This window comes from Coregonus clupeaformis, chromosome 9, assembly GCF_020615455.1.
Source record: "Coregonus clupeaformis isolate EN_2021a chromosome 9, ASM2061545v1, whole genome shotgun sequence".
In the NCBI taxonomy this organism is placed as follows: domain Eukaryota; kingdom Metazoa; phylum Chordata; class Actinopteri; order Salmoniformes; family Salmonidae; genus Coregonus; species Coregonus clupeaformis.
The window spans coordinates 1,919,067-1,942,958 of NC_059200.1; the positions used below are offsets into that span (position 1 = coordinate 1,919,067).

General features: G+C 40.9%; 1 pseudogene; it reads left to right on the forward strand.

Annotated features, from left to right (window-relative positions):
• LOC121574538 overlaps positions 1-22,945 on the forward strand; it is a 106,859-nt pseudogene extending 83,914 nt beyond the window's left edge.
• Positions 22,946-23,892: the final 947 nt, after the last annotated feature.

Here is a 23,892-nt window from a genome sequence, read left to right on the forward strand (position 1 = left end):
GAGATTTGCACACCTGGAATGTACGACATGTGCACATTATTCTTTTTACAATTCTTCAAGCTCTGTCAAGTGGGTTGTTTATCATTGCTAGACATAATTTTCAAGCCTTGCCATAGATTTTCAAGATGATTTAACTCAAAACTGTAACTAGGCCACTCAGGAACAATCAATGTCATCTTGGTAAGCAACACCAGTGTATATTTGGCCTTGTTTTTTAGGTTATTGTCCAGCTGAATGGTGAATTTGACTCAAGACATTTCAGCTTTTCATTTTTATTAATTTCTAAACATTTCTAAAAACATAATTCCACTTTGACATTATAGGGTATTGTGTGTAGGCCAGTGACACAACATCTCAATTTAATCCATTTTAAATTCAGGCTGTAACACAACAAAATGTGGAAAAAGTCAAGGGGTGTGAATACTTTCTGAAGGCACTGTGTCTGCTGATATCTCTGCTGTCGCTATGGGTGTATCACAACAGTTTATAACATATTTATCTATGCACAGTTCATAAAAACAGACTCCCTGTATCTCTTAGTAAATTATGAGAAATCGGTTCTTACAGGCCCCAACGGTTTTCCTGTACAGCCAGTTATTATATAGTACAAGGGTCCTAACTTGACTGTTAACGTTGTGACATGTTTTTTAACCTATAGTATTCATATTTTATAGTCTTTAGACAGATATACAGTATCTGTACATTTTTAACACATTGTTTTTATTTACACAAACAATATTGACTGTATTGCATCATTGCAAATGCTGTGCTTACAAATCTGATTCTGATTATCTTTTCTTTCTTTTTTTTACAGTACATTTTGGAGCTTTTAAGTGGGTTAAAATAAGTTAACTGACTTCTCAAGTTTTATTAGATCAAATTGATCTAGTATATTTACTCTCTTGCTTACTTTTCCTTATTGTTTTATGTTGTTTTGTTTCATCACCATTTTGTACAATTGAATTTCAAGAAGCTGACTACCATCTAACTACCATCTCTGTCTCAAAAGGAAAGAGGAGTGAAAGCATTAAGTCATGTCATTCCTTATTCGGTTATTGTGAATGAAGTGACCTTTGGACTTGTGGTGATTTCACTCTCACATGATATGACAGTATTCATTTCCCTCTTCTTGTTAGTCAGTCAGGTTAACCATTTATCATAACTGCAAAGATACAGTTGAAGTTGGAAGTTTACATACACTTAGATTGGAGTCATTAAAACTCAACTTTCAACCACTCCACAAATGTCTTGTTAACAAACTATAGTTTTGGCAAGTCGGTTAGGACATCTACTTTGTAAATGACACAAGTAATTTTTCCAACAATTGTTTACAGACAGATTATTTCACTTATAATTCACTGTATCACAATTCCAGTGGGTCAGAAGTTTACATACACTAAGTTGATTGTGCCTTTAAACAGCTTGGAAAATTCCAGAAAATGATGTCATGGCTTTAGAAGCTTCTGATAGGCTAATTTACATAATTTGAGTCAATTGGAGGTGTACCTGTGGATGTATTTCAAGGCATACCTTCAAACTCAGTGCCTCTTTGCTTGACATCATGGGAAGATCAAAGGAAATCAGCCAAGACCTCAGAAAAGAAATGGTAGACCTCCACAAGTCTGGTTCATCCTTGGGAGCAATTTCCAAATGCCTGAAGGTACCATGTTCATCTGTACAAACAATAGTACGCAAGTATAAACACCATGGGACCACGCAGCCGTCATACCGCTCAGGAAGGAGACGCGTTCTGTCTAATAGAGATGAACGTACTTTAGTGCGAAAGTGCAAATCAATCCCAGAACAACAGCAAAGGACATTGTGAAGATGCTGGAGGAAACAGGTACAAAAGTATCTATATCCACAGTAAAATTTGTCCTATATCGACATAACCTGAAAGGCCGCTCAACAAGGAAGAAGCCACTGCTCCAAAATCCAGACTACAGTTTGCAACTGCACATGGGGACAAAGATCGTACTTTTTGGAGAAATGTCCTCTGGTCTGATGAAACAAAAATATAACTGTTTGGCCAGAATGACCATCGTAATGTTTGGAGGAAAAAGGGGGTCGCTTGCAAGCCGAAGAACACCATCCCAACCATGAAGCACGGGGGTGGCAGCATCATGTTGTGGGGGTGCTTTGCTGCAGGAGGGACTGGTGCACTTCACAAAATAGATGGCATCATGAGGAAGGACAATTATGTGGATATATTGAAGCAACATCTCAAGACATCAGTCAGGAAGTTAAAGCTTGGTCGCAAATGGGTCTTCCAAATGGACAATGACCCCAAGCATACTTCCAGAGTTGTGGCAAAATGGCTTAAGGACAACAAAGTCAAGGTATTGGAGTGGCCATCACAAAGCCCTGACCTCAATCCTATAGAAAAGTTGTGGGCAGAACTGAAAAAGCGTGTGCGAGCAAGGAGGCCTACAAACCTGACTCAGTTACACCAGCTCTGTCAGGAGGAATGGGCCAAAATTCACCCAACTTATTGTGGGAAGCTTGTGGAAGGCTACCCGAAACGTTTGACCCAAGTTAAACCATTTAAAGGCAATGCTACCAAATACTAATTGAGTATATGTAAACATCTGACCCACTGGGAATGTGATGAAATAAATAAAAGCTGAAATAATCATTCTCTCTACTATTATTCTGACATTTCACATTCTTAAAATAAAGTGGTGATCCTAACTGACCTAAGACAGGGAATTTTTACTAGGATTAAACTGAGTTTAAATGTATTTGGCTAAGGTGTATGTAAACTTCCGACTTCAACTGTAGGTCAATGCCCCTTTAACCTCACATAGAGAAACGTGACGGACAACTAAAGTACTGGGAAAGAGACGTTAAAAGCAAATGTTTAAACACATGTTGTTGGACTATTCTCAACTTGTAAAGATACATTTCTCTATTGCTCAGCCCGTTGGCTGTTGTTCACATGTGAAAGTATCAGAAAGATTTCATATAAATCTTTTTGGCATTAAAATAGCCTAATCTGTGTGGCTCAGACAGACAGTTTTGCCCAGGAGATTTGAGGATGTGCCCTTTTGAATTGAGTCCATCTGAACATCTGCTAAACAATAGGCCGTGGAAGGAACCTCTGGCACACAACTTAAAAAGAACCATTATATACACTGTAAATTCGCCTCTCACAAGTCATAGCTTGATGTTTTATGAGATATCACTTCTCACCAACAAAATCTATTCCCTCGACCTTTAGGTCATTTTGAAAACATATACCTAAACAATATTCTAAATGATTAAAAAAGGAAAAGTATATGTGGGTAAATTCTGTTCAGATTTCAAATTTGAAACACAGTAATGTATGGAGTAATACAACACATCTCAATAATTTTTTTATGGATTGTTAAACAATAATAGAAAGGTTTGATATGATGTGGCGGTCCTGATAAGACATGTAGCTATCCGTATATTATGTTTGACTTATGGTGATCAAATCAATCAAATCAAATGTTATTGGTCACATACACGTGTTTAGCAGATGTTATAGCGGGTGTAGCAAAATGCTTGTGCTTCTAGCTCCGACAGTGCAGTAATATCTAACAAGTAATATCTAACAATTTCACAACATATACCCAATACACACAAAACTAGTGAGGAATGGGATTTAAGAATATATACATATATGGACAAGCAATGACAGAGCGGCCTAGACTAAGATACAGTAGAATATTATAGAATAGAATACAGTATATACATATGAGATGAGTAGTGCAAGATATGTAAACCTTATTAAAGTGACTAGTGTTCCATTTCTTAAAGTGGCCAGTGATTTCAATAGGCAGCAGCAGCCTCTAATGTGCTAGTGATGGCTATTTAACAGTCTGATGGCCTTGAGATAGAAGCTGTTTTTCATTCTCTCGGTCCCAGCTTTGATGCACCTGTACTGACCTCGCCTTCTGGATAACAGCGGGGTGAACAGGCAGTGGCTCGGGTTGTTGATGTCCTTGATTATCTTTTTGGCCTTTCTGTGACATCGGGTGCTGTATGTGTCTTGGAGGGCGGGTAGTTTGCCCCCGGTAATGCGTTCGGCAGACCGCACCATCCTCTGGAGAGCCCTGCGGTTGTGGGCGGTGCAGTTGCCATACCAGGCGGTGATACAGCCCGACAGGATGCTCTCAATTGTGCATCTGTAAAAGTTTGTGAGGATTTTAGGTGCTAAGCCGAATTTCTTCAGCCTCCTGATGTCTCCTCATCAAAGAGAGAATACTTTTCCTTTCATGGTTGTCATGTTTGATCAGAATGTGCCCCTCGCTCATCTCATTTAGCTTCAGATTGAAGTCTTCTGATTTAAGTGGTGTTGGAGGGCCAGTAGGAGGCACCCTTTCCTCTGGTCAAAAATAAATATCCCAATGCCCCAGGGCAGTGATTGGGGACATTGCCCTTTGTAGGGTGCAGTCTTTCGGATGGGACGTTAAACGGGTGTCCTGACCTTCTGTGGTCACTAAAAATCCCACTAATTTATCGTAAAAGTAGGGGTGTTAACCCCGGTATCCTGGCAAAATGTTCAATCTGGCCTTCATACCAGCATGGCCACCTAATCATCCCCAGCTTCCAATTGGCTCATTCATCCCCTCTCCCCCTGTAATTATTCTCCAGGTCGTTGCTGTAAATTAGAATGTGTTCTCAGTCAATTTACCCGGTAAAATAAGGGTAAAAGACGACAATTGTTTATATTTTAGTAAGAGTGCCAGCATACCACAACCATAAATACAGAAGCTTTCATTATATCCTATCCTTGTTTAGTGTTGCCAAACCATTCATAAACAAATCACAGTGGATAGAGCTTATCATGCTACTTCCTGTGTGATCTGATGTACCACAGCTGCATGGCACACCAGACTCATCAAAACACCCCCCAAGTCTCAATGACTCTTGTGGTGTAATCAGATAGCCAGCATGTTTCTTTGTTACCTTCCCCCTTTACTTCCCTCTCCTATCTCTGATAAGAGACCAGTCAATGTGGTTGGGATTCCAGATACCCATTGGAGGAAACACACACACACTAAGGTAAGTTCCTTACTAGAACTGGATAGATTGGTTGTTTTCCTGTGTTACACATGCTAGATAAGCATCAGTAATGAGAGCTCAGTGATTCAATATTAATTCCACCCCCTGCCGCAGCCTGAGGGATGGTTGATGTCTCTAGTAGGGCTGTGTTTAGGCTGTGTTTAGGCTGGGGTGGTGGTGAGACTGGGAATGAAAAGGTTATTGATGATGATGATGATGATGATTTTATTGTAGAGTTTCAGATGCTGATTCAGCGTCTGCAGGACTACAGCATGGCTGGTCTAGGTCAGGGATTTCTATACGGTTTGAGGCGTTGTGGTTATGCCCTCCTCGGAAGTGGCTTGAGAAAGCTTACGTGGTTCACTTCACAGCAAAAAAAAAACATTTGGGAACCATTGGTCCATGTTAGCTGTGTGTGTGCGTAAGCGTGTGTGTTGTAGCACTTACACACTTACTGTAGCTATACTGTACTTACATTCTATTTTTTTTATCTTGAAAGCAGCATAGGAAATCCCTGGTTGATAATCAAACCAATCACCTTGATTGAAGCACATCTAATTACCATGGTGAATCAGCCACTGTAACATGTACTGTATTGTAATTCAGTAATCCTTCAGATTGGGTGTCAATAGAGGGGATTATTGGTGAGAGGTCCATTGAGATGCTGGGGGTGCTATGGTGAAAAACCAGGCTGACTGGGGGACTCCCTGTGAATGACAGAGTGATGGAGAAGGGGGAACAGGGCTCCTCTCCATGAGAAAGCACACATTTCCATGTGAGTCCATCTCTGTGTGGAGCACATTATCAGCACAATGCTATGCATATGGCCTTTCCTGCTCCCTGCCCCAGAGACAAACTAACTATACAGTAGGCTTAGCCCTGCCGAGGGGGAGTGCTAGGAGGTGAGAGAGAGAGAGAGAGAGAATATTGTGTTTGTATCAGTAACTGACCAGTTATAAAGATCTGACAGAGAATTATCCACATTTCCTCAGTAATTCTATCAGAATTTTACCAGATACTAAGTCATTGTTCTAAATGAAGGTGAATTTTAGGCCTAGGTGATGAGTTACATTTAGGTCAAGTTTGATGATTATGATGACTACTCACCTCTCACAAGACTCTATTTGCCAGGCCAAAATCAAATCAATGTTAAATTAATGGCTTTGAATGCAACCCCTTCATGTTTATTCCAGGGTTAATAGATTACATCACAGAATGCACCTCACTGGTCCTATAAATAGCCAGAGCCTCTTTAATAAATATGAGCAAATTCTTCCTATTAATGCAATCTGCAGGGAGGGTGGGGGTTGTTTTGGGTAGGGCTGGGTGGTGTTGGTGGTTTTTTGCAGGGAGGGCTGACAGGGCAGACCACAGGATTTTCCCCCTTACGTTGTTAGTAGTTAGTCACTGGCTACTGAGAATGAAGGCTGGGAGGGACGGGTCACCTAAGAAAGCCCTCACAAAGATGGCATTGATCAAGCCTATGGCCGGCCGGGCCAGCTCTCTCTAGGAGAAACCCAGTCAGATCCCTCATTTAGGAGGACAGGAGAGAGGGAGGGAGTGAGGGATGGATGACGGGCTAGATTGGTGGTGACGGTTTTTATAACAGAGTCGTTAAGTTTAATGCAAGTCATAACGGGGAGCCCGTTTTCTCATATCCTCTCATTATGATTACGTCTCTTGGCTCTCCTCAAATGGCAGATTTCTCTCAATCGGAGAGGGATTGAGAAATGCATAATAACTTGGAGAGCTTGCTCGGTCTGTCCAGAATCCAAGAGGTCTTCCCTGAGCTCATAAAATAATATGACTTACTAAGTGGAAGTTATATTTTTATTTATTTAATAAATTTTTATTTAACCAGCAAAGACCTTCGCGGTTAGAAATCCTATTTTGCGAGGGCGACTTGGCAAGAGGTCAGTAGGAAATATGGTATAGGTGATATGTACAGCGCCTTCAGAAAGTATTCATACCCCTTGACTTATTCAAAATTTTGTTGTGTTACAGCCTGAATTCAAAATAGATTAAATATACTTTTTTTTCACCCATCTACACACAGTACCCTCTAATGACAAAGTGATTTTTTTTTTTTGAAATCTTAGCAAATTAATTGTAAATGAAATACAGAAAATATCTCATTTACATAACTATTCACATCCCTGAGTCAATACATGTTAGAATCATCTTTCGCAGTGATTACAGCTGTGAGCCTTTCTGGGTAAGTCTCTAAGAGCTTTGCACACCTGGATTGTACTATATTTGCACATTATTCTTTACAAAATTCTTCAAGCTCTGTCAAGTTGGTTATTGATCATTGCTAGACAGCCATTTTCAAGTCTTGCCATAGATTTTCAAGCCGGTTTCAGTCAAAACTTTAACTAGGCTACTCAGTAACAATGTCGTCTTGGTAAGCAGCTCCAGTGTATTTGGCCTTGTGGTTTAGGTGTCTGGTGGAAAGTAGACTGAACCAGGTTTTCCTCTAGGATTCTGCCTGTGCTTAGCTCCATCCCATTTATTTAGTATCCTGAAAAAACTCCCCAGTCCTTAATGATTACAAGCATACTGTGACACTCTGGCTCCATGGACTTTGTTATTTGAGCCAGGGTTGTTCATTTTTCATTTTGGGTGTAGTTCTATGTGGGATCTAGTTGGTTCATTTCTTTGTTTGGGTTAATTGTTCTTTATTAGTCATATGACTCCCAATCGGAGGTAACGAGTGTCAGCTGTCGGCTCGTTATCTCTGATTGGGAGCCATATTTAAACTGTGTGGTTTCACCTTTGTTTGTGGGTTTTTGTTTCCTTGTTTCCGTTTCAGTCGTGTCACTGAGGACTTCATGATCGTGGTTTATTGTTTTTGTGTTCGTGTGCAGTACAAATAAAGTATGTACGCTCAACCCGCTGCGCTTTGGTCTGCTCCTTTCTACGGTCGTGACACATACCCATAACATGATGCAGCAACCCCTATGCTTGAAAATATGGAGAGTGGTACTCAGTAATGTGTTTTATTGGATTTGCCCCAAATATAACACTTTGTATTCAGGACAAAAAGTGAATTGCTTTGCCACATTTTTTTGCAGTATTACTTTAGTGCCTTGTTGCAAACAAGATGCATGTTTTGGAATATTTTTTTATTCTGTGCAGGCTTCCTTCTTTTCACTGTTTTAAAGTCACCGTTGGCCTCATTGTGAAATCCCTGAGCGGTTTCATTCCTCTCCGGCAACTGAGTTAGGAAGGATGCCTGTATCTTTGTAGTGACTGGGTGTATTGATACACCATCCAAAGTGTAATTAATAACTTCACCAAGTTCAAATGGATATTCAATGTCTGCTTATTTTTATTTTATTAAGCATGAGTTGGCATGAGCATACCCAGAGAAAAGTATTTTGTGTAGAGGTGCTGACTAACGGCAAATAAACTGTAAACTATAAAAATAAATAAAGAGATACGCACACTCTCTATATTTAAAACTCCCAGTAATTTATTGGGTAAAATGCCAACGTTTCGGCATCACTGTGCCTTCTTCAGGGTAATGTCATGAATGCTTGAACCAGGTTATGTAGACAAACAGTGCAATTAGTGCGACCAATGACAATAGTGAGGGATCTGGATAAGAGCGTCTGCTAAATGACGTAAATGTAAATGTAAATTAGGTTGATTATAATGAATTAAGTGAAACTATTAAAAGACAATAGTTTACAGCATATTTAATATATTAGGCTATTGTTATCAGATGGAAACAATTCGATATTGTACATTTTACTCATGAACTTATTTAGGCTTGCCATAACAAAGGGGTTGAAAACGTATTGACTCAAGACATTTCTCAAGACATTTCTACAAACATAATTCCACATTGACATTATGGGGTGTTGTGTGTAGGCCAGTGACACAAACTTCTCAATTTAATCAATTTAAAATTCAGGCTGTAACACAACAGAATGTGACAAAAGTCAAGGGATGTGAATACTTTCTGAAGGCACTGTGTATGTGGTCATTAGCACATTGAGGGCCTGTGAAGGGGCACTGGTACACAGTGTTCTGATCTCTGTGTGTGTTTATGGTACAGATGAGTAAGAGTGGAGGAGATGTGGGTGAAGTAGGGGGTCAGATTAATGCTCTGGGTCCGGTGTCAAGTGTCGGGCCCTTCAGTTTGGTGTGATCTCGTCGCGCGACATGCTACTTCCTGCTTTATTCATCCCTGATTCATTTGTTTTCATCTCCTGTTCCCTCCTAGACCTAGACACCCCACCCGGTCATTAAAACGTGGCTTCACATGTTCATGTCCAATCTGTGGAGCTACTCATCTATTTATGAATCAGTTTGTTTTATTCTGTGATTAATTTAGCCATGTTGATGAATTCAGCCACAAGCAACGATTATGTTGTAGGCCTTGATATAACAGCACAATTCCTTTCTGATCTTAGTCAGCATCATGAGTGTTTTGTATAATGTAGCATCAGACTGTGGTCTGTTATGATGCTCAAGTCTGTATGATGCTGGGTTCAGCACTTCTCCCCAGAGCTTGAAGACCAGTCATCAAAGAACAGTCCAGTCCAACTCTGGTCCTCCTGAGTCACAGGCCTTTTTTTACGGCTCTGCCTGTCTGTTACAAGAACACACAGCAGGGCACAGCTCCAACTAAGGCCACTCATTCAACATGAACACAAACAAAGCAATTGTAAAAGTGCCCATTCAGAACAATGGCAGCCAAGCTAATGAGTCAAAGGATGTGTTTTAGTAGGGGTTTGTGTGTAAATAGGGGTTATTTATAAAAACATACCGTAAAACTGTTTTACATTTACTACCTGTTGTTCCCAACCGGTATTTTCCCCATACAAAGATCCTAGACTAAATAACAACTATTGGCTCTATTTAACACCTTGAGGCAGACATCGGTGTTCAATTTGATTAGATTTTATACTTGTATTTTTTTTATTTGACAAATTAATGAAAGAATCTGTTACTTGATTGTACTTGCATGTTATTTAGTAATTATTTATCATTCCTTGCATGTTTAGTCATTTTTCCCATTGGTCATCAACTAATGGTTTTAAATGTTTTATGTTTTTTTTGTTTATATTGAGAATCTAAATGTAGTTACTGTTTTTTGGTTGATTGACCAAAAATACCTTTGTGCCTGAGCCAATAACAGTGGTTGTAAAATACTTGTACTAGCAATAGAAAATTGCTATTTTGTAGTGAAAATAGCTAAAACTGTATTGTTGTAGCGTTAGGAGGGGGTCAAGGAAGTAGGTCTTGAACAGCACTTTCACTGGCTGTCTGTACGTTAGACACACATCCTGCCCAAAGTGTATGCACAACTTAGCCCTAGCCTCAAACCTGAAACTAACTATTACTGTGCACAAAATGATGTTACTTCTTAATATGTTGTTATTTTTAAAGCGATGTAATGTAAGTACGGGAGTCCACATCGACGGGGCTGCAGTTGAAAAGGTTGGGTCCTCAAATCCTCAAAAAGTTCTACATCTGCACCATTGAGAGCATCTTGACTGACTGCATCACTGCTTGGTATGGCAACAGCACAGACCCTCGATCGCATGGCACTACAGAGGGTGGTGCGGACAGCCCAGTACATCACTGGGGCCGAGCTCCCTGCCATCTAGGATTTCATTTGATATTAGGCAGTGTGAATGGAAGGGCCGGAAAATCGTTAAAGACTCCAGCCACTCAAGCCATAGACTGTTCTCTCTGCTTCCGCACGGCAAGTGGTGTCAGTGTATCAAGTCTGACACCAACAGGCTCATTAATAGTTTATATCCCCAAGCCATCAGACTACTAAATAGCGAACAGAATGGCTACACACACACACATCCATACAATCACCATTTACGCTGCTGCTACTGTTTATCATATATCCTGATGCCTAGTCACCTTACCCGTATACATATCTACCCCTATCACTCCAGTATCCCTGCACATTGTAAATATGGTATTGGAACTGACCCTGTATATAGCTTCTTACTTTCTCATGTTCTTCTTATTTTATTTTTTTCTTGTGTGTTTTTGTTCTACCTTATGTTATTTTTAGTGCTACATTGAGTACGGTTACATGCACACAATAATGTGATTATTGTGGATAGTCAGATTAGTATAATAATTTGATTAAAAGGTTTACATGCTTTGCAAGAAGAACGATTTCCCTAATAATCCTGTTTACATGACAGATATGAAATCAGGCTACCTGATGGCTATCTGATAAATGCAGAAAATCGCCAATCAAAACAAACGTTCTACCACAGCGACCATGACATTTTGGGGATGCATATTTGATTTTGAGTTCGGACATATAAAGTGTGTATGTGAAAACTACTTCTAAGATGCATACATTCACTTGTTCCGAACTCTCTTCACTCGCTCTAAAGAGGGAGGCTCGCTTGGCTGGTGCTAGCACATGCCCAGATCAAACACACAGCTGGAACGCTGTTTAAGGTGTTTATATGTCCTAATCATTTGAAAGATTGTTCAGAAAACCAGGTGTTTTAATCGGCGTATGTTTACTTTGATTTTGACCTTACACCGATTAAGATAAGCAGAGTAAGGTGTTTACATGACTAATGCCATAACCAGCCTACTGCCATAATCAGTTTAATACCGAATTATTACTCTGCATGTAAACCTACTCATTTATATTGGTTACTGCATTGTTGGGTTTGGAGCTTGCAAGAAAGGCATTTCACTATACTTGTGCACGTGACAAGAAAAACTTGAAGTAGAACATACTGTACAGTATTTCACAGTGGAAGACTGTCTTGCTGCCTGTGGTTTTCTCCAGCTCCATAGTAACCTATGTGGAGACCTGTGGGTTGTCAAAGCAGACGATCAACAAGGTGAACATTATAGGAGCCGCACGTACAGTCACCCATTATTCACAGGATACTGTATAAGCCACACATATTCAGCATTGGTCTGTCATATAATTGTTACTTACATAATTTGTTTGCTGACAGTGATACTGAAATGGTGTGGTGAGTTTGCCACAATAAATAAAGCATTGGCGATATTCAACCTAGGCCCTCTGGGTTAGTAGTGTGGGTATCGATCAATGGGATAAGATCCACCCAGGCAGGCCGGGCACCACAGGATGAAGACTGACTGGACTCTGGTTCTAGCTTCCTCCCAGTTCCGCTGCTCCCCTTCCTCCCTCCTCCTGGCCTCCCCTGGGTCCCAACTCCCTACGTTGGGCAGCCTGGCCGGGCTAGTCCTGGCTGTCTCCATCCCTCTGTGAGTCAGTCAACCTTTCCACTCCCCACACCCTGCGTCTGGAAAGGCCAGCAGCAAAGTCACTGAGTGAGGCAGACCTCTCACCTCATCACACCCCCTCAGCCACTCACAGGCCCAGACCCAGGTGGTTGTTGGGGACTGTTTTATAGGACTACATGCATGGGAGGTGACAGGAATAATAGAGTGCTATATATAATTGGTGCTCTTTGTTTCCTGGCAGTGGGCACCCCAGGGGGCAGGCAGTGTGTTTAGCTGACTGTCCCTCCCGGCAGACCCGTGCTGATAAGTCATTTCCAAAAAAGAAATGATCTCATCCCTTCTTCCCTCCCTCCCTTCTTTCTTCTTTGTTTAAGGCTCCCTCCTTTTTGTGAATGTGTATAAGCTTTTTGTGAATGTGTACGTCTGTGAGAGTGTGAGAGAATGTGTGTGTCTGCCACAGATGACTGGGGAGCAGGCAGGGTTGTGATAAACACCCAGGCTGGGTAGTACAAGGGGATATCAGTCCAGGAGTGGGCTCCATGCCTTAGTGATGAAGTCATTGGGAAAGAGCCTGATTCAACTGGACCAGATCAGGCTGACAGAGTGAGACATGGAATCAGAGGGACACGCTCCCTACACACACAAGCTCCCTACACACACACGCTCCCTACACACACACGCTCCCTACACACACACAGTCCGTTTTTTTCCCACCGTATCGTTCACTGTAATTCCACGAACTCTACCGTCACAGATCATTATAATGGATTATTGCTTCTACTATAATTAACAGTATTTTATTTGACCACATAACAGCAATTCTACAGTTTGTTACAGCTTGAACAAAACAAATGAACTGTGTGAAAAAGTTATTAGAAACTTTCAATTGAAATACTTGAATTGGCCCATAAGTAAAATTAGATGGGCACCTTTTATGTGAGTGGTTTAATCATAGATATTCAGAGGTGTGACAAAGACTTGCAGGTTTCAGTGTCTCGGGCAAAATGCCATTAACACCAAGCCTGAGTTTCTGGCTGTAGGCCTATCTGGTTATACTGGCTGAAGTGTTATGTTTGATGTGAACTTGGGATCTGATGGTCTTATGTCTTTGTTGTGATGTTGTAACCAGTTGGACCTGGCCAGGGGGTTAGCTAGCTGAACTAGCTGTCATGTGAGCATTGCTCTCCATCTCTGTCATGTCCTGCATATGAGTTGGATGTGTGTGTATGATTGCACCACTAATGTTAATGTGTGTATTGTGTGTGCTTGTGGTCATCTATGGCTCAGTTGTTAGAGCATGGTGCTTGTACCGCCAGGGTTGTGGGTTCGATTCTCAGGGCCACCCATACGTAAAATGCGTCTGCTGAATGTATTATGTGTGGGTGCTTGTTTGAGAGTGAAAAAGTGTGAGAGAGTGTTTGCGCTTGTGTGTGTATGTGCATGTCTGTGTGTAAGAGAGCGAGAGCAAGTGTGTGCCCCTCTCCCTCAGAGGTGGCAAGCTGAGCTGCTTCAGAGGGGGTCATAGGTTACCTCTGACTCATGTTCTGTGGAATTTGGTCTCAAGAAAAAATAAATAATAATAATGAACGGCAGCAGGAAATGATAGCACATAAAAAAAAGGACTGTTAATGATGGTCACAAATTAACCCTTTCATGTTTTGTCCTCTATGTAAGAGGAGGATATGGTGGTTTGGGGGAAGGAAGCAAGTCTGATTTCCCTCCAAACCCCCCATCTATCCTTATGAGATCTTAAGAACATGGTTCAGCACTTGAACAATTCACACCTCCCTGGCAATTTATCAATGAGTTGATTTCCTCCTTATTGTGACTTGGCTGTGAGTGGGCAGACAGTAGACCTTTTTCTCAGCTAGACTGGGAGCTCAAAACGCTGACTGCAGCTATCTGATTTGGCACTGCTTGTTTCATACAGGCAGACATCCATATCGTGATGCATTATGTACTAATCAATTCCATTCTTCTAAGCAGGGCCTAGGCCCTATCCCCTACTTGTCAGCATGTGGACATGTAGTAGTAGTCCCCAGGTCTGCTGGCAGTGCTTCAGTCACAGCCTCTCGTCTCCTCATCATTAGACAGAACACTGTTGATTTGACCGTCTGACCATCAGCATCTGGAGTATGGAGTGCTTTTTGTGGGGGGGTTTTCAGACATAACAAGCATTTATTGTGTGGGTTGTTTAGTCAGTAGGCATCCTGGGAATGTGTGTGTGTGTGACTGTGTGTGTAAATGTGTGTGTGTGTTTGTTTCAGTCGGTGTATGTTTCAGTGTGTGTGTGTGTGTGATGATACCTCTACCTCCTGTATATCTGAGTCAGTCCTCAGTTCCATCCACTGACCTGACATAGTGCAGTGAGCTCACAGGGTGAGGAGAAATAAGATGAATCACCTGATTGATAAAGTCACCCCTTCCATGTATCTACGGTATGCATCACACAGTTTATGTGCATCACTGCATGCATGGGCTTCATAACGTTAGCAAGAGAGTAATACAAATATCAAAATCTGACACAGGCATTGATCAAAAGTACATGTACTGTATATCAATGTAAAAAAGTGTCCACTCATTGCTGCAAAAGTTATCTGTTATTTTAGGTTAGTGATGCATTACAAGTCATTAAGTCACACCCTGTGTCCTACCTGGCATCATCAAATAGCTGCTGGTCCCACGTTCAGTCCATAAGGCTGCTTTAGCGTGGGCTTTGTAGTCCAAACATACCACCTTATCTGGCGCCATATATTTGCTCTCAGTGTCGCATATTGATTAAATCTAACCTTAAGTTGATTTATTTGTCTAAAATAAGGCTTTTGCTAACTTTTGATCCCATATAAGTGGCCTTAATAATGCAGGTAGGCCTATATTTTACATTTACATTTACGTCATTTAGCAGACGCTCTTATCCAGAGCGACTTACAATATGTTATTGTAAGGACATTATATGTAGCTTCAGTTTGATTATTTTTGTTAGATGTATTTATTTAGGCTCTGGTATATTGTGAGTCACTGAATGAAGACCCGTCTGATATAAAAAGTATAAGATTGAGGATTTTTCTTTTTTTATAAATATCAAATGCTTAAGTTTCTTAATTCAGCAATCATTTAAATTATCACTAAATATGAAAATGGATATTGTGATGGTATTCGAAATTGATATATTTTTTTACCTGCGAGTTGTAATAGTTTTGTCTCCCGTCGGAGACATTGCAATGTTTTTTCTCCCGTTGGATTGCATGATATTATTTCAATTTGGATTCCCTTGTTATGGTTCACTGAAAATATTCAATGTGAGAAATTGAATGTAGCGTTCAATGTAGCATAGATTTAGAATGATCTATTAATCAGAATTGACAGAATAGACAGAATTGATTCAAATCTATCATTTAAATTTGTGATATGTTTTTGTTCAGTTGACTATAATTATGTCTGCTTGTTGTTATTTTAGGGAGAAATGTAATTTTGAAACCATTGACATTATTTTAGCTAGAATCCATAAACATCAATTATGACTGATCTATTTTATATTCTTATTAAAGGAACTAGATAAAAGCCATATTCCTCTTTAATAGGGAAATCTTGATTTTGTATTTGATTGTTTAGTTAATTCTAAAAGTGTCTAGGTTTTTCTTGTTTGTATTTATTTTGTCATTCATATCACATATATGTATATTTCTCCACCCACCCACACTGTAAGTCTATAGTAAATATATTGATGTTATAGTATTGTAAAACACATGATTTCAACAAACATGGTGGTTACTAGGTTTGTTCAGTAGCTGTTGAGCAAATAGCAGGAATTAAAAGTTTACTGAATACTTTATTTGGATTTTAACTGGATTTTAACGAAAGCTACTTCCACTCTCCCTCTTATAATTAACAAGCCAGCAAACTCAGGTTGTGGTGACAAAAATAATTGAAGAGAATACATTTCATTTAAAAACTCACAGAGAGTAAATCTACTACAATAATGTAACTTTTTTTTAAATCACAGGCATTTTAATGCATGCCTTCAGAAATCATCTAGATTCCACATACTCAAATTCTCACTGGTCATCAACCCTGCACCTTAGAAGCTGCTGCCCTATGTACATAGACATGGAATCACTGGTCACTTTAACAGTGGAACACTGGCCACTTTAATCATGTTTACATACTGTTTTACTAATTTCATATGTATATACTGTATTCTAGTCAATGCCATCCTATTCAGCTATTGCTGTATATATACTAGTCTATCCTACGTATCCTACAGATAGATATACTAAATATTCTATCCACATCCATTATGTCTATACATCCCATCATATATATATATATATATATATATATATATATATATATATATCTAATATTTTATATTTCTTAATTCCATTCTTTTACTTTTAGATTTGTGTGAATTATTAGATATTACTGCACTGTTGGCGCTAGGAACACAAGCATTTCGCTACACCCGCAATAACATCTGCTAAATATGTGTATGCAACCAATAAAATGTGATTTTAATGTAACATTTTAAATTCCTCTTGAACAAAAATACATTATAATCACTGTCTGAGCTTCTTACAAAAATACAGCACAAAATAAGGTTTTAAAGATACTCACAGGTATATAAAACAACGCAAGATTAGAAGAAACATATAAGTCCAGAAGGTTCACAAAGCATTGAGATAGTTCCAAAAGCTCAAAACAGGCAGATCTATGTACATAAGGACACACAGATACAGCCCTAAGGTATTAGGTTTGAGTTTCTGTCTACTTGTTGAGTGTTTGCGCCGGGTTCATGACTCACTATTGCTCATCGTACAGGGCATGAATTGAGCCCGCTATTTCTCAAACCCTGACTTTCTCTCTTTGTTATTGTCAGTTTGTTTTTAGTCAGTTGGAAATTGAATCTCTCATTTGATTTTGAATAAAAAAAATTGTCTTAGAGTTAAGTTATTACTAGGATTGTTGTACTAATTAGCATTTTAGAAGCAGTTTGGTTTCTAGGTGTGTAAAAGGTGTTTAGGATTAAAGAATGTGTAGGACGAATGGGGGAGGGGACAAAACTTTTATCCACTCATCTTCCTCGGTTGATCTTTAGATCCATCTTTGGATCTGATTTTGTGTGTTCTTTATTGTGTCAGTTGAGCATGATCTCTAAGCTTTTCTTTGTGATTTGCAGCCTTTTTTCTGTCCATTCATGATGAGGATATCCGTAACTCTGTGTTTGGTTAATGATTAAAAGAAACGTAACTGTTGTAAACTCATGCAAATGCTTGCTGTGACAACAGGCTGAGACAACTTGTTTTGTCACACAATTAGAGGGAAGGTGTGTGTGTGCGTGCGTGTATGTGAGAAAACACATGGACATGTGTGGGGAATTACTGTAGTTTGAAAGAGAAAGTTATCGGTCCTATAAAGTCAACGGTATATGACCATGCCCTGCCTTTGTGAACATACGGTTTGCGCTTTGAGTTGTGTCTTGGAACATGCCACCCCCACCCCACCATTACAGATGTATAAATCAGGAGTTGGAATGCTTTTAACAATGGTGGTAAAGGGATATAATTGACAGTGTTGTGCCACTAAAGAGTATAAGTGAAGGTCTTTAGTATGTATTTGTTCAGTGATTAATCACTAACTCCTGACTAGGGATGGGCCATTCTCTGTTCCACAGCATTGTCTCTCTCTCTGTTAGTGTGCTTGTAGTTGGTTGCTGAATCTTGTAAAGGGTTTTCCTAATATGGGCCGTCTTACTGAGCCTTCTCCTCCTATGGCTGGTAGAGGGCAGGGCCTTCCCCCTCTCTCAGCCAGTGATGACACAGGCACGACTCACTTCCTCATTAATTGGCTGAAACCAGTTCTTACAGGAACCGCCGGTGATAAATGTGAGAGTTCTGAGAAGTCATTCATTTCTCCTCGCTCGCTGCAGCCGAGAGGAGAGGAGCACTGCAGGGGAGTTGAACGGGTTCGCGGATGTGTGGGTGCCGGAGCCGCAGTGTGTGTGTCTGTGGACTTAGAGGACAAGCCAATTTTTTCCCCTTTTTATTTTCTCTCTTTAAAAAAAAACCCAAAAAACAAGCTGAAGTGCGTAGGATATGTAGCTCTCAGTACATCCTGTACTTTTCAGTGTTTCATTTTTTTTGGTTCTGAATTCCTGTCTGTGGGGATGAGCTGTTTGAAACCGCAGTCTCTCTCGCGCGCACACTCTGTGTGGAGGGAGGGAAGCAGGGAGAGAGGGAGGGAGGGGGAAGCAGCACTGTACAGGAGGCAGTACAGTATGTCTCCCTTTGTTGCTGCCCTTGGTGGTGAGTAACAATGATGTGACGTGCTCTGTGTCCCCCCCTCCCTCCCCTCTCTCTCTCTTTTTTTCCCTCCTTCCCTCCCTCTCTTTTTCCTTCAATCTGTTGGCTGTGTGGCAGTGCTGTCCCAGTGCTGGGCGCCTCTACAGAAGCCCTTCAGGGAGTACTTGGAGGCTCAGAGGGCCAAGATGCACCACCGCACGGGAGAGGGGACCCCAGCTGTAAGTACCTCGTACTCTACTCTACCACCTCCCTCTATTCACTACCTCTCTCATGGAGGGGCTGTTTCTCTGAAGAATGTATTGCCCTCGCCGTCTTTCTTTCATTCTCTCTCCACTTTTCTTTCCACTTTTCTATCTTTTTCTCTCTCTCTCTCTTTCTCGCTCTCTCTTTGTCTCTCATTAATTTTCCATTTCAAATGTATTTTTCACTTTCCTTTTAATCCCTTTTTCTACTCTCTTTTTCACTCTTTCTTCACTTTTTTTTCTCTGATTTTTAATCCTTCCATCTCTCACTGACTGTCTTTCTTCTACAGTAGTGGGATGAATATCAACAGTGCAGATGATACTGTAGTCCAGCAGTAGTAATGTAATAGTACTGTACCGCAGGGCCTCGGGGCAGCGTTTAGGGTGACAGGGAGAGGGTTCGCTGGGTGCACGGCGGGCTGGGCAGGCTGAGGGGGGGCTAAGAGGGGCTGGGGCTAAGGGAGAGGGGGCCAGTGTAGTGTTAGCAGTAGGTATGCTGAGTCATGCTCAGTCTGAGTGGATGGGAGTGTGTGAGTGTGAGTGGTCAGTCACTCCCCCGTGTCACAGAGTGCCCCGCCTGAACCCATTGCTAGTGCTGACTGGGGACCAGGGACCGGGGCGGGGTTCCTCCTGCTCTGCCAATAACAATCCATCCAAAAAAGCAGTCTGGGACAAAAAGAGCCAGTTATAGCAGGAGCCATATCTCTTTGAAAGCTTTTTTTCCTTTTCATTCTCTCCCTCCCTCCCTCCCTCCCTCCCTCTCTCTCTCTCTCTCTCTCTCTCTCTCTCTCTCTCTCTCTCTCTCTCTCTCTCTCTCTCTCTCTCTCTCTCTCTCTCTCTCTCTCTCTCTCTCTCTCTCTCTCTCTCTCTCTCTCTCTCTCTCTCCCGCTCCCTCTGTCAAAGTGATTCATTGAAAACGTTTTTATAAAAAAGGAATGGAGAGACTGAGTTGCACAACGAGAGATTAAGGCTGTTTCTAGAACAATGTTCCTTTTTTTCTTGTAACTTGAACCTCCTGCAGTTGCAGGAGAAAAGCGAGGCAATTTAACTTTGAGGAGAGTGAGGCTGCCAGTTGGGGTTACCAGGGGCGAGGGAGGAGGTTGGCGGGTTCACTTTTTACTACCACTGATCTCTATCTCTCTGTCCTGCACACATGGATGGATGTGAGAGCGGATCCCATCCCACACAGATAGAACATAGGTTCTACTCTAGCATCAAGACTAGAGACAAGGGAGGTGGACTCCATAGTAATCAGGGTCTCGCCCTTCTATTTCTGTTCCGTTCCTCGCAGAATGAAAACTGGCTGTCGTGGGTCTTTGAGAAGGTGATCGTGGTCATGGTTTGTTTCTTTGTCTGCCCCATTGTCAACTCCATGGCCCAGAGCTATGCCAAGCGCCAGCAGCAGCAGAAGTACTATGAGGGCAAAACCAAGTGAAGGCGACAATGAGAGGAGAGCAGCTAGCCTAGCACACATTCTGGGCTCTCGCTCAAATAACCCTCAGCACAAACTTTCTGCTTCTTCCTCATTTTTTCTCTCTTTACCAATAATCTCCAATGAGACACAAACCGCCATAATCTGAATTATGGGTGTCCATGTTATCGATCGATGGACATCCACCATATGAAGTAACCGTTTTCTTTGTTTCTGTAGTGGTACTGAAGTTGATCTGTTTACCTTGAACTTGGACTTAATTTATTAGTTTGCCAGGCTTTTTTTTATAGAGATGATGGCTAATAGTTTTTGGCATCCTTGAGTGGTTGTTCACTATAAGGTAGGTGCTTGGCCGTGTGGTGTGTTTTATGGATAGGACATCCATTTCATTGAGCAGCTCTACAGTGACTGTGTGTGGGTGGGTGAGCAGCTCTGTGAGGCCTTAAGTACTCTTTGGTCCAGCTTCCACTACTAGAACTAATGGTCATAGAGCCACTTTATTTACAGGATTATGTTTGGCTTGGATGGGTTTTATTTGACTAAGGTTATATATTACTTAAATTGCGCAAGGCCTAATCTGTTTTTTCCCAGTTAATTTATTAGGAGTTGTGATTTTCGTTGTCGTTTTTTTCAACTGTTGCGGCATTATGGTAAGACAAGGTATGTACATGAAATGCATAGATTGTTAATAATCTTGTAAATCAGTTTTTCTAAATTCCACAAATCTGCTGTAGATAGACCTAAATCAATCAATATAGGGAGTTAAAGAACCTGATTTGTATCTGTAGGCCTACATACATACTGCTATTGATGTCATTTTTATGCTGTAAAATTCCACAGAGTGAGCACCTTTGGATCAGACAATATAAATCGTCCATTAATCATTCTGCTGGTCCCTTTGTCTGGAGTTATTTTTCTACTTCCAATAAGAGAGCACATGAGTCAGACCCAGGGCTACTCAACCAACCAGATGCAGTGATGGATTGAATTGTGTGTGCCACTTTTGTTACTCTTCCTTATCGAGCCTTTCATTTGGACCCCAAGTTTTGTTTGGTGGTATCTGTTTAGTTCATAAGATCTTTTAGGGGTTTATAAGATATTTTGTGCCTGGTTTGAAGCGTGTGGTAAGTGTTCCCTTTGTCTTCAGTGCCTGTAAAGCTTGGACACTCTGCAAGCTCATGTTCACCATTAGTCTGGAAGGAAGAAAGGAAGGGCAGCACTTAAAAAACCATGTTATGCCATCAATGTTTCTTTTTTTTCTGTCTCTTAAGCTCGTTGGATAATGTCAGCTGGTTCGTGATCCAAGATTCCTCTTTTTCTTAATTGCTTGTGAAATGTTTTTTTTTTTTTTGGCACCGTTGCCCCGGTATGTTGGTTTGGGAGCTCCGGGCAGGCAGGCAGGGTGGGGAAAGAGAGCGAGTGCAGTGAAAAGCTTCTGTGGCATTACCTCGAGTGAACCCTCCTAGGAACTCGCTGCACTGCCCCAGTGACGGAGCCAGGAGACGAATCAGTCGAGTAGATTCAAAACAGAGGGGCACTGTTGAACGCACAGAGCATGCCTCTCTCCGCTCTGCTGCAGCTCTGCTAATCACACCATTCAAATACAGCCTCTCTCTCTCAGGGTAAGTAATGGAAGGATTTTTTTCCTGTTCTTTCCTCATGTTGCGTGTGTGTCTCAGGCATGTCCGTCACTCTCTCGGCCTGTCAGATAGCTTATCAGACTGGTGTTGGCTGTTACATTGCAAGGCGACAACAGTCTGTAGGCTGTCTGACATTTCGGGGTCTTTCATCTGACCAGCATCCTGTTTCTTCCTTGTCCGTCTGGTGGTGTTGTTGTCATTGTTGAAGCATCGGTGCCCATTTTGTGCTGTGTGGTCTGATGTTATAGTTTCTCTGTTAGCCCCTCTGTTTGTAAAATGATGTTTGAGACACAAGTCTATTGTATATTTACTCTTCCATCGATGTGTTCTTTATTGACTTTGTTTAAAGTCGTTATATCTCTATGTCTGTTTGTACATGAAAATGTATTGCCGTAAATTTGTCCCATTGGTGTGTGTGTGTCTCCATCTTTACTTTAGATTTTTTAACCAGCATCATTGCCTTCCTGTTAAAAGGGTGTGTTTCCGCGGTTTGGCTCAGTCCCCTTGATTTCCAGAGAATCAAGAAAGCACACACCTTATTGCAAACATTCCATTGTGACAGACAGCCAGTGTTTGCTATGGTACACACCGTCCTCGCCTCAGATAGGTCCACTTTCCACTATTGCTCAATAGCTGATTTTTTTTTTTTGTCTAACGTTGCATTTTATTGGTTTTTTATTTTTCTTGTTTTTGCTTCAGGGTTTGTATTTACAATTTTAGAAAAAGCTGAAATCATGGCTTGACCATTAGATGTTCTTTCTGTGGTCATAAATTCACAGAGCCAAGATGACTTACCTTTCGAGAAATTACTTTTGTTTTTCCAGAATATGAGGGAAACATTTTCCTGGTTATAAAAGCGAAATCCTTGGATAATATTGGAATGGTCCCGCTGGCTCAGGGAGTATGTTTTCCTTGGCAGTTTCAGAACGTCCTGTTCCATAAGGGAGCCCCCTTTTTTTCGTATGTGTTTACGTTTCTATGTGTAAATGTCTGTGTAATGGTGGGTGTCTGTACTTCGGAATTATTTTCTATGTATGTACTGTTTTATCTGTTTTCTCTTTAAATAAAGTGAACTGAAATAAAGTTGCTGGGTTTTGTTCATTGTTTTTTAATCATGTGATATGCGGTGACTGTGACCACACAACCCAGTAGGACTGACCCTAGAGTTCCACAGAGACATTCACAGATCAGCCTTGGGGAGGGACAGGAAGGACATGGACTCGTTTTCTCTCATGTTTCACATTTTATCGTTATCACATTACAGACAGACTCTCACCCTTCAACATTTACATCATATTACTTTCAGATTGCATATCAAGTTAGCCGTGCGAGGTTACAGTAACCAATAAGGGTTAACAGAAAATGACTATTGGGTTACAGTTAAGGATTATTTATATCTGAATGATGGACTTACCTAGAATAATCCTCATTACCATCATATCATGTTTTCATAGGTAGTGTAGAAGGCTCATCAGCCCTGCATATGGGTTCAGACACCTAAATTAGTCCTAGGGTGGATCTAGATTTATTAGTATGAGAAATTAGTTCACAGACCCCTCAAACATCTGCAGGTATGCTCTCTATTTGACCACTTCTATTTCTAATGGAGAAGAAAACAGCAGGCAATTGACAGAGTAGTGAGTAGTTTTGTGTTCTGGGGACAGCCCCTGTCCCCGCAGGAGGCCTTTTGGTAGGCCGTCATTGTAAATAACAATTTGTTCTTAACTGACTTGCCTAGTTAAATAAAGGTTAAATAAAAATAAATATAAATATAGCCTGTATGATGTCCCAGTCGTGACACAGGGCTCTCTGTATGATAAGGACTGTACCCAGAACAGCCAGCCACACCCAGACTCCCTTCCAGGGTTTATGATGATGACAATGATAATGCTGAAAACCAACCAATATGTAATTATTGTATCTTGCCTGTCCAAACAGGCTTGGCTAGCGGTATTCAAATGATGAGGCCACTTTTGTTCTATTTAATTTTTTCCTATGAACCACCTCACCACCAGTACCAGTGTGGCTGG